Here is a 13630-nt window from a genome sequence, read left to right as displayed (position 1 = left end):
AGGAAATATAGCTGAACTTGCAGTCAATTGAAGTTGTTCCTTATTAGCTTTAATTAAAGATGCAAAATAAACAGTATTTTCATATTAATACTATGTTATGGGGTTTTGGCCAACCAAAGTCAGGTAAAGGTGATGTGTATTGGAAACCGGACTCTAGACTTTCTGAGCAGAAGATTGTTATCTGCAATTGATCTCCTTCTAGCTGAATGTACTGCCCTGTTCCCCTGCTTAGTTCTTTTTAGGACAAAAAATGAAATAAGCAACTGTTCAAATAGCAATGTCCAAATTGAAATTTCTGTTGTCATTTATGCAGAGACATGCACAGCCTCACTGGGTAAAGATGAGACTTTAATTTGGATTCAGTATGAGAGTGAGCATTTTTTTCAGTGCCTGAGCTGTTGCTTTTTTCAGCGTTTTTCAAGCTTCATGTCTTTTGCAGTCCTGAAGATGTACTGTTTTCTCAGGGTTTGTTTGCTTCTGGGATTTTTCCTGCTTATGAATATTCATGTCTCTAATTAGTCCATTTGTCCTTGACTTATTTGCTCAAATGTCTCATTCTGTTTTAGATTTAATCAGACCTACTTAGAATGCAATTCTATTTTTATAATTTATATTTATCCATAGCATGTATAGACTTGAGAAAGTTCAAATATGTATCACCTTTACTTCACACTGTGAGATTTAGCAGAATAACCTTGAACAGAACAGCCTAATGTAGGGTTTTCCCCGCGGTGCAAAACAGTAGTATTGAGACTTTTTAGTGAAATTCAAATTAAAATCAGATTGTTATTGAAAAGCTGATTTTATACATTTCCGAGAAAATGTCTGCAACATATCTTAAAACTTCTAAAAAGCATGCTTGAAATATTGACATGCTGGATGATTCACTTGACATCACTATAATTCATAATGCTTTCAGAATGTTGGGACACTTGTTTTATTCTATGGGCAAAAGCAGTTCTTCAAAATGAAGAAAGTCATACAGGTTGGGAATAACAAAGTAAATGATAACAAAATCATTCATTCATTTTTGGGCCAACTACTCCTTGAAAGGTGTGATGAAATATTTTGTTTATCCAATAGAAAACAACTGAGGAAATAGTTTGATTATAAAAGCCAGATGTGTTTTGAAGGCCTCATGACCCACATGACTGTGAAAGAAGTCACACTGGAATGAACGAGATTTTAGCTGAAGTTTCTCGTGGTTAGCATTTGTATTGATGCTAAGTTGCTCTTCTGGGCCACATGGCCTTCAAACATGGTCTTATGATAAAAAATAATAAGGCTAACACACTGAATAATCACTTTTGTTACATTATTTGATGCAGGTTAATTGGCAGTCTGCCACTCTTACAAGATAGAACAATGTTATTGAAAGGAGTTATAGAGAGTTTTGGGAGGAGGACACATGCAATAAGATCATCGGTTGAAAACCATGTAAAAATGTGAGCTGCGAGTGAGATGGTCAGATGTTCTGCAGGCATCTTGGCTTTGTTGGCTTATTGCAATAAAGTCTAATTTTGACTTCTGGAACTTTGCTTTAATTTGCATGACAGAGAAGACTGAAATTTTTTATTTTCAGTTTTTATTTGTCCCATTAGCACCAGATGTTTTGTGCTCTATACTGACACCTATCATCTTGGATGAATGAAGCTTATTTACTACTTGCTTTTGTTTTGTTTTGTTTACCTGAGTTTTTTTTCTTGTTCCTTTTCATCGGTTTAGTTCTGTCCCCTGCAGTGGCTATGAGGGTATTTTTGTGCTTGCCTCTTTATGTGTCAGAAGGCCTTTGTGCCAGTGTGGCTTGTTTGTTTCATTACTCCAACAGGGACTGCTTCTTTGGATGTTTCATTTTTACACTTCATCCATAAGGTTTATAAAAAAAAGTAACCTTACTTACCCACTCAAGGGTTTGTTTACATGATGACAGCAATGAGAAGTTTTGCGTACAGATGACAGCATTGTTAAAACGATCCCTGTTCACACAGATCCACAACTACAATATTATGCATGTCAGGCCATTAGTTGGCAATGTCACTTTGTATAGAAACACCACATGCCTGCACATATAGACAGAACACGTAATATGTATGCACATAATGTCACCATTTTGAAAAATGTATGTTTTTTTGTAGTCAGAGATGATGATGGTAGCCTATTGTTTTCAAAAACCTTTTTGAAAACCGTTGTCAAACGTTTGCATTTTCAAGACCCCAAAATGCTATTGTCTGCACGCCCAAAATGCATGAAATGTTTAGACTCATGAACTGCACACCTGCTCTATAACTTTATTTTTTATTCATGTTTGTTGTTATATTGTTTGCTTTAAGTAAGGTCCCTGAAGCATTGTCTGGAAGAGCTAAAGTAAACAAATCATTATTGCTCTAATTATTAGTATAAAAAAATTGTATGACATGGCTGGTCATGTGATCTCTTGAGGGGGCGACCCACTCAATGTAGAATAAAATAGCTTTTTCTATAAGATCATGTGTCTGATCTCATGTGAGTTTACATTATTTAAATGATATTTTTATGTGCACTTTTTAATTAGCAAAAACGCTACGTGCACCTTAAGTCAGAAGCGAGGCGCTGAACCTTCAGTGATGTTGGGCATTGACGGATGCTTCGCGCGCTGTCATCCGCCTCACATGACAGCAGCCTGAAGAGAGAGAGAGTGCAGTCATGTAAGTATTTTACAGTATTAGTCCTGTAGAGAGCAGTAGATCGTTTTATTAAATTGTTTTATGCGCTCCCTTTGGTACTGTACATGAGTAGGAACGGGGAGGGAGGAGCGTTCGTAGTATTTCTCTTCATTTCAAATCCCTGTCGTGGCAGCACGGGTAAGGCAGAGGACTTTTCTCCCCTTCAAACTAAGGGGAAAACCCACCAGCGAGAATCTAGTGCACGTCCTAAAGAGCAAACGGAGGACTTTGGGAGGAGGAAACAGTAGTTTGAAGGCACGCTGCGGTGGCATCGGCTCGCTGTGTGCACTAGTGTCTCCACGCTTGCACTGGATACACGAAGCAGGACGTTTTCACTGATCTGCGACTCGCAGGATCCCCGTGATCTCCCTGAAAGCCGCCAAACGTTCACACGGTGAGTCGCGCGTTTATTTACTGCTCTCGCGCTTATGCAACATTCTCTCGTGTTCTTCTGCCGTACTACGCTAATTCCAGCGTACGCTAGCTGCGTGCTTTGACAGGTCAGCGGTCCTAAAGCTAAAACGATTAATTCCCGTCACTCTCCACAGTGAAAGACTACAGGCTTCAGTACACGCGGGCTTTTGCATGTTAAGTACGGCTGACATTGCACAGGTTGCCGGCGCGAGAGTGTCTTGGTGTATGTAGGGCCTAGTTTGTAGCAGGCACATACTGTACCAAGAGACACATTGTAGCCTCATTCTACTGGTACAGTATGTGCCTGCTATACACATACATACACACACACACACACGCGCGCGCACTCTACTGTACCGAAGCTGGCATGTGTTTTGTGCTGATGGGTTCACTTCAGGTGCTCTTTTCCACCTAAAAACATGTGCACAGTAACAAGAGACAGTACCAACAGGTAAGTTAAGTAAGTGAAGGATTTGTAGCGATGAAAATATGAGTTTATGCTTTAGTTTGCTCCCTGTGGTAAAAGTTTGTGTGAACTGTTTACAGTAAACTGATTATGCAACATCTACAGTAAGGCTACCTTATTTAATTTAACTTATATTTTAAATAGTTTGAACTTGGATAATTATTTTAAAAGTGAAAATGGCACGTGCAAACTTTGTAGTTTTGCAGTGTGAACTTTGACCTGTTTAACTTTTAAACTCTAAACTCAAACTTTTACCAAGACTGTATAGTATATTGCAGATATGACATATACATGAGCTTGTCTTAATTATATTGACAGTTTCCCATTTTCCATATGCTGAACTGCTTAGTTTTTTTATTAGTTAATGGATTTCCATTATTAAAGCAGTTATTCAAAGTGAAATTTAATTTCATATCAGTGCGACCTATTTTTAATAACCAATCTAGTACTTTTTACTTTTTCTATTACTTTTTGAATTGTATCAGTTGCTTTTAACAGTGTGAAGAAAAATTTAATATATGCAGCTATTTAAGCATTTACTAATCACTTTCATTTTTCAGCATGTGATATATTAATATATATATATAATAACATGCAGAATGGACATTTTTAGGGAGTCAAAACAATCCACCTGTTGTTACATTACAATTACATCTTTTGATATACAGTATACACACCCACCCACCAACACACCCACACACACACACACACACATGAATTCTTTATGTGGATGTTGTTAGATAGGTTGTTGTAAATTTGTTATTTGTACTAAGTGATCATATCTTACTAGATTTGAGCAATAAAGCTATGCAGAGATGAGTTGCAGCCATTGTCCAACAGTAGCTTGGCTTGTTGTGTCGGTCTCTGATGAGATTTTAATGGGGAGGAAGTGACCTTCCCTGGCCCCTCTCCTAGCAGCCCGCTATACCATGGCCTGTATAGTTCCACATTGCCAAACGCCCAGTGAAAATGAGCAGTGACATTAAGTTAAGGCTTTGCAGCTGAAGTCGTTATCCCAGTCAATATGGTGCTAGAGCAGATGTTTAAAAAGCATGCTGGGTAATTTAAATGGTCTTGAGATTTGTCAGTCTAACAATGATGGGTTTGCAATATGAGGATGGTTAGCTTGGGCCACTTTTATTATAAACCCATCAGGCACTTAGACATTCTTAAAGCGTTTTAATCCTTTGCATCATAGAGGTATGTCAGTTGTTCTGATTATTTTGATTTGTATATTGTTGCAACATTACACCCAACCTAGATTAGTCATCATGTTTTACACCTCAGTTGGCTGATTTTCACTGTTTGATTATGTAAAATGGTGAAGCATTTGCACATTGAAATATACAAAGCTGTAAGCCTTAGCCTTCTCATTTGTGTTTGTGCATTCTGGTGTAAAATAATTTGTAGTGTAAGTAGCAGAGTGCACGTGTTAAGGCTGTGACTTGTAGTTTATCACAGCGTGCTGTCTCTCATCCTGTATGTGTCATGCAGTTTTATCTAAAGCACACATACTAGAAAGCTGATAAGTACATTTTGTCAAACATAAACCAACGTTATCGCTCAGGATTTTATTATTTTTGTAAAATGCTGCGAAATGTTATACCCTAGATTGCAGCAATTTACTGTACTAAATAACATAATCTAAAAGACAATATCTTTTCACTAGTATCATTTATATATTAGAATAGTGTATTACCACAAAAAGATGCTCAGTTATCACTTTAAAGGAACAGTTCACCCAAAAATGGAAAGTCATTGTTTCAAGACATTCAATTGGATTTAAAAATGCTTAAAAGTGGTCCATACGATTCCTGCACTATATTCCAAGTATTGCGAAGTCATATGATAGATTTGTGTGATAAACAGTATATTACTAGTATAATTAATACTAGCAATTAGTATATGATGGAACTGTTTCATTGAGTCTGATTTGTGAAGTAATGAGTGGCTATATCCAAAATCGCATGCTCTTTAAGTAGAGACTATTGCTTTTGAATAAGTACATTACTTTGCGACTGTTAAAAAATTGTGGTCCATATGAACTATGAATTGTCATGTGACATACATCGTCAGTTGTGTCACTTCACTGCCATTGACAAATCTCCAGTGGGCTCATGGAATAATAAAGTGTTCATAAGATCATCCGGGTTCATCCGGGTACTCTTTATCTACTGTTTTATACACACTGTGAAAACGTTTTTTACTAGAGCCTTACCAATATATAATTTAGCTGATATTATCGGCCGATATGAGCCTGTCGCCGATATATCGGTATTGGTAAATATGATATGCCACTAATATGCAGTCCCTCTAGGATTTTGCGATTCTGCAATCGCTAAATTTATCACAAAATCAAGCAAACTCCACAATTTTCGCAAGAGCGCACAAATTTTCGGAATTGCCGCTTAGACGCATCCTGTGACATCATCGGAATGCGCATTCAGTCAAAGAAAGGTTCCAAAAATGAAATGAACAGCGCTCCATTGTTTGCTACAGGTGACCCAGGTCACTGTAGTGTAGAGATGTGCGGATGAGCTCAAACTTCACCCATGTCCGCTGCTTCAAATTATCTGTCCGCCACCCACCCGCACCTATATGTGATCGTCACATTACAATGATTCTAATTCTTAGTTTTGCATGATGATGTGATGAATGTATGGCTCATTTTTAACAGCAGATTCAGTGACGTTAGAGACTAGAGCTGATCTGCACATTAGGGCTGCACAATTAATCAAATTTCTAATCACGATTACAATTAATCAAATGAAGATACAGAACATTCGTATTTAAATCGTCTTTTCGCAGTTTATATTCACAGACACAGTCTATATATCTACTGACCTGTTTTTAATTATGCATCAAAAACAAAACAAATTTCATGAAATTCCACGTTATACAGTAAATTCCGTTTTTATGACTGGAATCCGCGATTCCATCCATGTTTTCTGCATCGCAGAAATCATAGGGCCCTACTAATGTAGTAAGCAAATATGATAAGCTCATTGAGAGAGTAAAAGACTGGGACATTGTTGTTTATTTACTTGGCATTAAATAAATGTTATACCAAAACTAAAACATGTTCTGTATTTTCATTTGATTACCAGAAAATACACAGAGTTTGTGAATTTTTTTTTTTTAAATAATTATTATTATATATTTATTTTAAATGTGTACATTTGGAAAAGCTGTGCTTCCTGCATAAACCTGACCCTGTTGGTTTGGCAGTAGCTTGCTTGCCCTACACAGATACCTTATTTAATTTCTTAATTCAAGTTAGCCTATATATTTTGTTCTATTTGTGTTAAGTTATTTATAATAAGTGAAGTGAAGTTTACTGTTAAGTGCCCTGATGTCAGGCTCATTTTGAATAATAAAGTTTATTGTTAAATTGTTAAATACCCTGCCTCCACTACATAAGCCTATGTTTGTCACATCAAGTATCATTATGATACATTTGAGTTATCATTGCAAAAATGTGTTTATGTATATATATTCTGTTTATGTAGGCTATATACTGTATCCTATATACAGTACCAGTGAAAAGTTTGGACACACGAATGGGAAGTGTGTCCAAACTTTTGACTATACTGTACTATAATATAGCCTACACACAAAGAATATCGGCTGATATATCGGTATCAGTCTTTTTTATTCCCTAATATCGGTATCGGCATCGCCCCCCAAAAAACCTGGCGGGCTCTTCTTTTCACATACTATTTTCATCTTCTATGTATGTAGGGGAGCATGCGATTTTTGGATGCAACCATTGAGATATTAATCTAGGACAGTGGATCTCAGCGTTTTGACTCCAAGCCTTCCCACTGTCCACAGCAATAGTCACAGCCCCCTTGCCTCTTTATAATATAATGAAATTCATAAATTAAAACGAGTAGCTAAAATAATTATAGAATTCCTGATCAGTTTGGGGGTGAATTAAAAGTTTTAGCTTACTTTAAAGCATGATTTGTCTTATTTTAAAACATTTTAAGTCATCTTGAGGCCCCCTTGGAATTTTGCTGAGGCCTCCTAGTGGGTCCTGGCCTGCTGGGTAGAAACCAGTAGTCCCAGTGCTAGCGTGTAACCCTAGATTTTCAGAACGAGGCTCAAAATGCCTTTTGGAAATAATAAAAAAGTGTGTCAGATGAGCTCAATTATGTTTTGCACAGCATGTCTTTTTATGCACTGGAGCATTAAAAAGAGGTCCTGTACAATTCCCTGCATTTCTTTTTAAAGATAATTACTGTTTTTAGCCGTAACATAGCCTTGCCTTTGCTTTTGTGTCATCTGTTACATAATTCATGGCTGTGCTACAAGTAATGCGTTAACCTCTTTCTTTGACTGCGTTCGCAGCAGATGCGTAGTGGCAGATGCCGAAACTGAACTTCGACTTTGGTCTTAAACGTTTGTGGAGGGTAACACGGCTTCAGTTCTGATAAGCACAACCGCTGTCCTGTGGAACATGAATTTATCACCGCTCAGTATGACCCGTGAACGTCACCCACCGCTGCTCTGGCCCCTTTGAGATAATGCGGCCCACACAAGCACACGGACCTGGCGCACACACAGATACACACATGCAGACTCGCATAGGTTTGTTTGATATCTTCCGTTGGTTTGTTATACACAAAACGCACTCTCTGGATTTCATTGTCCTCTTCTTGTAGGCCAACTCCCGACTGTATTTGATCTTTTTTGTCTTTAGTTTCTGTTATTGGTTTGTTCATGTGGTTTCCATGTCAATGAGGACCAGGGACTTAGGTTCAGATCTGGCCTTTTTAAACAGCTCCACACAAAAACTATCCCCTTCGCCCCACACAAACTCAACCGCGATGGGCGGCAGGCGTGCAAGATGAAAGTATATACTGGCCTTCATGAGAACAGAGTCTTGAGGCATTTTTTTTTTTAGCCACACTTCACACTAATTAACAACCCTAAATCTCAGACAACCTTTTAATCTGGTCTCAGTGGCCTTCCTCCCTGTTGCTCTTTTGGCTTGGTTTTTTTTCTTCTTTTTTTTTCTTTTTTTTTGTGTGTGTTGGAAATGTTGCAAAGAAATATTTTTTTTTGACTATAGGTACACACAGAGTTTATTATTGAAAGTTGGGAACTGGAGATATGATTTATCTGTAAATCTTTTATGTTTAACAACAGCATATGATGAAGTATAGTGTCTGCTAGACTATTTGTAGCTGTCAAGAGCTGAATGTGTTAATAGATAGTACCACTGCAGTATAGATAAAAATGTTTACCTCTAGCCCAGTTCCTGCCACTGTGTGTAAGAGATAGCATGGTTTTATATGTAGTATGTTTGAGAACAACAAACATTTCCAACTTCTTTAGGATGAAAAAATATTGTATCACTTTTATTTCTTACAGAGCATTTGAGGATGTAATTTTGCAGGTCAACATGGTTCCCTTGACATAAAGCCTAAAGGATATTTCCATTGGGTTTCGGACTACAGAAAATAATATTTTTTTTCTTTTTCGTTGTGTTTATTAAGATACTGAACAAAAAAACTACAAGGTCACATGATTTTAACATCACCACCATGTTTTGTGTTTATTTAAATGTTCTTTGAAATCTTTAAGTTGCTGTAAAAGCAGACTAGTGAGTAGTTAACCTTGATCACCATAAAGAGATTCTCACAGATTTGAAAACTGCAGTCTCACAACAGTATGATATATGTTTTGAATGAACTTTATGAATAGGAATTGCACAAACTCACTTTCAGTTTCAGTTGCTTAAGTGTCTTAAGTCTGGTTGTTTTGAGTCGTGTGTGGAAAAAGCAATACACTGTTTCTGAAAACTGCAAGTAAGATGTATTGATGGAAGGCATGATTTAACAGCAGAAAAATGCATTTGTCATCGCCTCCATTTTGAGTCATCTTGGGTAATGTATAACTTCTATAGATAGTGTACACTAAAATGGATGACAAGTTAGTTGGCAAAAAATCAAAAGCACTTTTAGTTATGGGTTAACCATTATGTTCAATACTAAAAGCAAATGTAGGCATTTTACTATTATTATTATTTTAAACATTATTTGTACTGCATGTATTGCAGATATGCATCTATTTATGCATTATATTTCTATTATGTATTATATTATTGGGTGTTTGGAGATGGCCTTGGCATAATCCTGAGAGGTCTGTGTCATTGAAATAATCCTGAATCTGATTTCACTATGAAACTGTTACTGTGAGGTCTTTTTTATATAAACATTCACACTTGGGAAATTCAGCTGGACAGTTTCCAGGAGCTGAATGTTTGGCAGCGCTGTTGTGCCACACCTCTTGATCATTTTCTTTTTATTGTGTCTTTGATATTTAGGCCATCAGTTACACCAGATGCCTATTTTTACCACTAAATACCTCCGTGTACAAACCCAGAAAGTAGCTGTTGTCATTTATTTTAATCCTAAAATAGCGGCCTGATTTTTAGTAGAATCATATTTTGACTATTTTGAACTTGTATGCCACCCCATGCTGTTTGCTGCTTGTATAGTTTGTGTTCAACAGTTTACAGGAAGAAATCTGCTGAAAACACAGCTGAATGAATAGAGTAGTTTTTTTGTGCGGTTCAGCTGTAGGAAACTGACAGCTTTCTTGCTACACACCAATATGTCTTCCATTAATTTACAGCACATTGTCACAGTTGGATTCAACTCCTGTTTATGGTCACATTTCTGGCTTCTCTCAAAGAAAAAGTTCTTTATCTCATGGGAGGTTTGTGAATGAGTTTTCAAAGATTGATGTATCTGTGTTGTGTCATGTAATGGTGGTAGAAAAGTGGTGGTTTCCAGTGGAATTACTGTTGAAAAGAAGCTCCAACCTGTCAGAATGGCTGTTTCTTGAAAGACATACTTCACCACAAGATGACAATTCTGCCATTTACTTCTGTGGAACATAAAAAGAAATATTTAGAAAAATGTTGGTAACCACACTGTTTTGGTTACCACTGACTTTCATTGTGACTTCCAAAATGTTCCATAGAAGAAAGAAAGCTGGAACTATCCCTTTAAATATTAGTTAGGAATTCATTTGGCTGATTACAGTGCAAACAAGCGTGGGCAAATAACTTGATTTAATTTTAATTTAAACGATGCAGCATTTTCTCACTATGTTTTGGAGTCATTACAGTCACGTCTCAAAGTCACAAGCTGTGTGCGGCCTCCAGCAGTGAACTGAGGATTGATCTTCCGCACCTGCAGAAAATGTGTGATATTTTGTGAGAAAAGGAAAGGTGGTTGAGAACTGAGGTGAGATTCCATAATGAAGAAGGTTTTGAGATCACATCTTCAGAATACACACAGCGATAGAGGATTCGGGGGCCCGCACGGAGGGAATGAGAAACTCAACTTCACAGCTGCTTTGTTTTGTTGATGCTGCTGCCAATACTGCTACTGCCTTGAGTTTACTATCATCAGCTTGTCCAGATCTTTATCTTGTCCCTGAAACACCTGTTGCTTTTCCCCCATTGTTTCTGCTGTGGCTTTACCAAACAAAGTAACAAGCATATCAAAATTCTATTTAAGCCTAAGCATTATAAGACTTGTATATTGTATAATTGTAATTTTTTTACATTGACCCTTTGTAAAGACCCGCCCCCCCTTCATTATGTCCGAGACGCCATGCCGCTCTTACACCATACAACATGTTCTCATGTTAAAGGGGTCATATGATGTGATTTCAAGTTTTCCTTTCTGTTTGGAGTGTTACAAGTTCTTGTATCTGTAGAGTTGAAGATCTGTAAATTTGCAAAGACTAAAGTCTCAAACCCAAAGTGATATTCTTTATAAAAGTTGACTCGTCCACGCCCTTCTAAAATGTCTTGTTTAAACACGCCCCCACATGTCTATGTCATGATGTGGAAAGATTTGCATAACGCCACCCAAATGTTAAGGCAAAGAAAGAAGGTGTAACCTTTGATTCTCGCTGTTGCTGCCGGGGTCATGTCGTGGAGACGCTGTTTTGTTGTGAAAGCTAAAATACTTTGTTTGGCCTTCCAAAAGAGGACACAACTAGAAATCAGTGGTTAAGTTGTATTTACAACACTGTTCCATAACAATTCAACTGAAATATTTAGATGTGTTCAACGCATTTTATGGAGGACTGTTTCCTGATCCTGGGAGAGAAGGCTACAATGCCGGTGCAACGCAATGCGTAAAAACACAGTATAATCCGTAATTATGTCCCCACTGGATGCAACAAATGGCTCATTTGTAATGGGTTTTATTGTTTTTGTCTTGTCGCGCCGGTGTTCTGACTGGGACACACAGCATCACAGTATGGTAAGGGGCGTAACATTTCCGTCACACACTTAAGGCATTCGGCCAATCACAAAGTACTGGATAGCGATACACAAAACAAAAACAAATACACAAAACAATGTTCAACAAAACAACAACATATTACCACTTTAAAAAGACAAAACGAAACAACAATAATCACTATATAACATTCCAATAACATCTCAAAGTACAGCTTTTCAATCTACAAATAGCCATAATTTACCATAGATTTACTGTAGTAACACTGACTGCGCCATGGTAGTGTGGCAGAAATGTGGGGTATTCATATTGAATTTTATTATGTTATTAATGTAGACATGTATTAATTAATGAAATATAATTATTTTTGTGTATTTATACTAGTATTTATACTAATGGATTTAGACTACTGTTTTTCATACAAATACCTAGAAACCATATAGTTACATTTTTACCATGATATTGAGGTGCTATGTGTGTGGTTTTGACTGTGGTTATTATGATCGATCTAAATGTATGTGGGTGACCAATGGTTAATCAGAATACTGATTTTTTGTGTGTGTGTGTCCATATCGCCCAGCCCTAATTGGAAGGAATCTGGTTTCAACCTTGGAAAGATGTCAGTACACACCACTTTTTAAATTCAAGTCCACCGACGTTAATCTACTCTCCTGTCTAGTTTGTGAGACAAAATGGCAGATTTGTTATGATTGGTCAGAACTCCCAGTGAAGGGTCAATTACTGTATCCTAGAAATGCCTACAACAATCTAGCAACTGCTTAGCAACACTCTGCCTGTCTGTAAGTGTTATTTTTGTCTGTGTACCTTGTCTGTTCTGACTAATCGATCTGTCTCTTTTCTGACTGTTTTGACTAATCTGTCTATCTGTTCTGGATGATCTGTGTCTTTTCTGACTATTAAGTCTGTCTTTTGACTAGTATAACTGTCTTTTCTATCTAGTCTGTTTGTCTCTCTATCTTTACAGACTAATCTGTCTGTTGTCTTTTTGGACTAACCTGTCTGTCTCTTTAAGTCTTTTGATAAACTTTCAGGCAAGTTTGTCTTGATTATGTTTTATAGCTGTTTGTTAAAAATATAGAGAAATGTTTGGGTCCTTCTTGTTCTGGCTTTCGGTATGAATTCTGTTGAAAGGTTCACTGGGATATTGGAGGATGTAATGGCGCTGTAGGTTACGGCCTCACTTTGCAACGTTCAGCATGTTTTATATCTGGAACACTGCCGATGGTCAAGCCACATTAACTTCAACAGATACTGTAGGGAACAAGAGGTGTTCTGGATCAGGGTCTCGTTAAAGAAAGTTCTGTGGGACAAAGTGTGCTGTCATCACCACTCTCGTGTGAAGATTGTGACATGCACTATTTATTTCTAATTTTAGCTGTCTTAAACTTGACTGACTAGTTCTGGAGTAACTAGTGTACTTTCCCCTCCTATTGTACATCCAAATAACCAAATATGTTAGCAACTGCCTGTGCTATACTACAACAACAATGTGCTACACTACGGTTCGAAAGTCTGTGGATGAGGTTTCTTTATTGTCGGTAAGAATTTTGAAAGAATCTCTCTTGTTCATCAAAGCTTCATTTATTTGACAAAAAATATAGTAAAACAGTAATGTTGTGAAATATTATAAAAATTTAAAATGTTTTAATATATTTTAAAATGCAGTTTATTTCTGAGATGGCAATATGTCTCTGAAAAGTGTAGTACAACAAATTTTAAATTTTAAAATTGGGAATATTTGATGAATAGGTAAT

The 13630-nt window shown here is 37.0% G+C and overlaps 1 protein-coding gene across 5 annotated transcripts in view; it reads left to right on the top strand.

Annotated features, from left to right (window-relative positions):
* The first annotated feature begins 2561 nt into the window (after positions 1-2561).
* The window catches only part of LOC109100142 (thyroid hormone receptor alpha), a 142626-nt gene continuing 131557 nt past the window's right edge, over positions 2562-13630 (top strand). For 3 of the 5 annotated variants that reach the window (XM_042735413.1, XM_042735414.1, XM_042735415.1), the window contains exon 1: positions 2761-3096. The gene's annotated coding sequence lies outside the window, so the exon portion shown is untranslated. Of the gene's footprint in view, positions 2685-2760; positions 3097-3119; positions 3568-13630 lie in introns of those variants that run through there. The other 2 variants (XM_042735416.1, XM_042735417.1) reach the window with 2 other exon arrangements.

The sequence above is a fragment of the Cyprinus carpio genome, chromosome B12 (genome assembly GCF_018340385.1).
Source record: "Cyprinus carpio isolate SPL01 chromosome B12, ASM1834038v1, whole genome shotgun sequence".
NCBI lineage: Eukaryota > Metazoa > Chordata > Actinopteri > Cypriniformes > Cyprinidae > Cyprinus > Cyprinus carpio.
Note: the sequence above shows the minus strand (reverse complement) of the source record. Positions and strands in the feature narration are given on the sequence as shown.